Source organism: Silene latifolia, chromosome 1 (assembly GCF_048544455.1).
Source record: "Silene latifolia isolate original U9 population chromosome 1, ASM4854445v1, whole genome shotgun sequence".
NCBI lineage: Eukaryota > Viridiplantae > Streptophyta > Magnoliopsida > Caryophyllales > Caryophyllaceae > Silene > Silene latifolia.
The window spans coordinates 12126479-12129780 of NC_133526.1; the positions used below are offsets into that span (position 1 = coordinate 12126479).

General features: G+C 34.6%; 1 long non-coding RNA gene across 1 annotated transcript; it reads right to left on the minus strand.

The window, feature by feature from the left end:
- Window positions 1-715: 715 nt before the first annotated feature.
- LOC141651214 (uncharacterized) lies at window positions 716-3004 on the minus strand. The gene is made up of 3 exons (XR_012546899.1): window positions 2881-3004; window positions 2378-2428; window positions 716-1424 (listed from the first exon to the last, which is right to left on the minus strand). It is a non-coding gene; the product is annotated as an uncharacterized LOC141651214 (long non-coding RNA).
- Window positions 3005-3302: the final 298 nt, after the last annotated feature.

A 3302-nucleotide genomic window follows, 5' to 3' on the forward strand; every position in this document is an offset into this window, starting at 1 on the left:
TATGGCAGGCCGGCGGACAATGTTGACTCGCCGCCGAGGGGTCTTGGATATGAGTACGCGGATGTGTGTCCCGGCTGGCAGGTTGTCACGCCGAGACCCAGGTGGCAGGCCGATGGGATGCATCGGCTAGGCTATCCAAGTCGTTGACTTGCTGTGGATATCTTTGACCTTGCTCAGTGTGTTGACTTGGTCAGCGGTGCAGAATATGCCCCATCAATTACAATTTTGATCAAATCATATGTGTAAGAGATTTGCACAAATCACGATCCTAGGTGTCGAACCCCAAATATTATGCAAAACTAGGTTAAAACCCGTGCAAAGTTGCACGGGTATATATTATAAGTATTGTAAAAGAAATTGTCAATTAATTATGTAGTATTTCTTACCCTCCATCTTATATGTTTAACGGGATCAAGTTCTATGAGAGTTTAGTTTTCTTTACTTTTTTTTATTTTCATCATATAACCCGTGAAACTATATGCCAGTATTTCTTAACTACACGATATCGATGACAAAGTTGTTGTGTTCGGGGTGATCATAACAATTGAGTAGTCAATATAGGTTGATATGGAGCCAACTTGATTGTTAATATCTTTCACCTTTTTTATCCAATACCTTTTATTTATTCGCCAAAAACCCAATTTGTAAGATTAAAGTAAATTCTTCAACACTATGTATAAGGAGACAAAAAAAATGTATAAGCATCAAGTATAGGTGAAAGTAAAATACGTCATTTTCCATTTAGAATAAGCAAAATTACAATCTGTCAACTTAATTACATAATAGGAATTCAGCCACAGTCCTTTAGATATGCAGATAAGGTGTGCTAAATAGATTTTCTTCTTAACCAATAAGTATTTCCACTTCGTTATGGTTAAAGGAAATTAAGCAAGAAGTACTCTTATCGTATTTCAATGTCCCCGTTTTCTTGAAAGAGATCAAAAGTTTATCAAAGAATCTAAGCTAATACTTCTCCCAAGAACCTAAATTAAAAAAGGGAGAAAATCTCTCTTGAAATAAAATATTACGATGTTAAACAAAAAACGGTTTCACCCTGTTGAATTACCCAAAATGAATTGTGAAGAACTGTAGCATCAATCCTAACTTCTCGTGCGAGAAGAGCTTTGGAGGGCCTATCTACCGTCGCACATAGACCGTCAACTGGTTATAGTTGCATATCTCCAAGAGTAGTCCAGACTCCTTAGTTAGTCGCCCCTAAGAATAATTCAGTATATTTCAATATCAATGAAAGATTGTCTTGACTTTTTATTTCTTCGTCCATGAAAGATGATGCTTCGTTTATTCAATACTCCGTATATCTCAGCTACTTAACTAATCATATGCAACTCCCGTCTTCATAATGCGCATACCTCTGAGGAGATACTTACCCGAAATTCTTCTACATAGATAAGAAGACACTCATACTGCACACAAGGACATAAAATAAGAGCATGGGATTGGTCTACGTCTCCACATGAAACCTACAGCATGTCGAGTCAATGGCCTATGCACTCTGATATTTGTAATTTATAATTACTAAGCAAATGGATATTTAATCAAACGATATGCATGAATTGGATATTGTTAATCAGGCCAAAATAAATCAAGCCTTAAATTACTGTGAAAACCATGCTTATGAATCAACGTAAGAATAAACTAAAACACATTAGATTTCACTTAAGAAACGGAAAAAAAAAAAGCTTAAGTTACCAAATTAAAGATTAACTACCTCGTTAAATTTGCAAGTGTTAATTAGTTATGTAGAGATGAGAAATTAGGTTCTCTAAATTGACCAAAAATCATGGGAAAATTAGGGGATTAAATCTATTACCGAGGACTCGAGGAGTAGTGGCAAGTAAGCGGACTTGTCTATTCTGAAACATTGCCAATAGCCATTTTTAACAATCACATCAGATTAGCATTCATATGAAGTGTTTGAGTGTCCTACTCACGTTCAAGTGCCCAATGTCCGACACGGGTACGCAAGATAATAATCAAGAGTTCGAGCAACAAAGATATTAACAATGGAAGATATATACGCGATGATAAAAGGAAATTTGGAGTCGATGATTTAATATGCAAACAAATACGGAGTGTGACAAAATGTAAGGTAGAGTTTTTAGCATTTGATACAAAATTCATTCGCCAAGACATAATACTTTTTTATTTGTTACTCTGTTTAATGTTATTTCAGAGGAAACTGAAAATGGAATTTGATCAAAAATCCAACGAACATATTGTATCATTTTTCATATTAATTGATTCAATAATATTGTAATAATAAACCTAAAATTCGTGAGGAACTTGTCGCCTAATTCGCACTGCCAAGTACCGGCAAACTTAGTTACCTAATGACAAACTTGGATAAACTTAGTACCTGGCGACTTGCTTCATCTTCACCAACCGCTTCCTCTGATTTTTTTGTAACCTAATGACAAAAAATATTGAAAACAACAATTAAGAACAATAATTACAAGGAAAATTCTACTCACAATAACTTTTTAGCAAATCGAAAGAATTGCCTAATTTTGACATAAGATATTGTCAATAAAGCGTAATTGTCATTTTCCCCTAATCTACACAACACCATCAATAAAAGAATTTCAAGGACAAATTACTTGTACAAATAAACAATCTATAAAAACAATCGACATGCACAATCCTGAAAAGCACAATTATCAATCCATAGGTGAAGAAAAAGAAAGGTTTGAAACGACATAGAAAGTTAATTATTGAAAGAAATTATCCAGTGTGATGGATTTTGAGACATCTTGATAGGAATGACAATAATCGAAAAAGCACAATAAGCAATCATTGAAACGACATGAGACATCTTGATAGGAAAGAATAATAATTTGCAAAGAAAAAGAGAAAAATTACCTGGGACTATGAGCATGGAGGTACATGAGAAGCTTAATTGAGAAATCGGGAAGCAGTCTTATAATCTTGTCTGTGAGAGAGCCAGAGGAGGGGAGCGGCATAGGTGACGGAGTAGGACATGCGATTTTAGGGTTTTAGAATGGCAGAAAAGACCGCTTCTCTGTTGTTTAGTATAGAGCATACTTCCTCCATTCAACTCCACTCTACCACTTTCTTTTTTCACGTTTGCCAACGCATATTTTACGCGCTAAATATCGTTGGCTATGTATTTTCAAAAATTATAAAAGTAAGATATTTTTAATGTACTCGTAAAGACGAATCAAACAAGATCCCACATGAATATATTTTCACTTACGTATCGAAAGAAAATTGAAATTGAATACACTTTTATGAATAGTGTAAAAAAATGATATTGGTAGAGT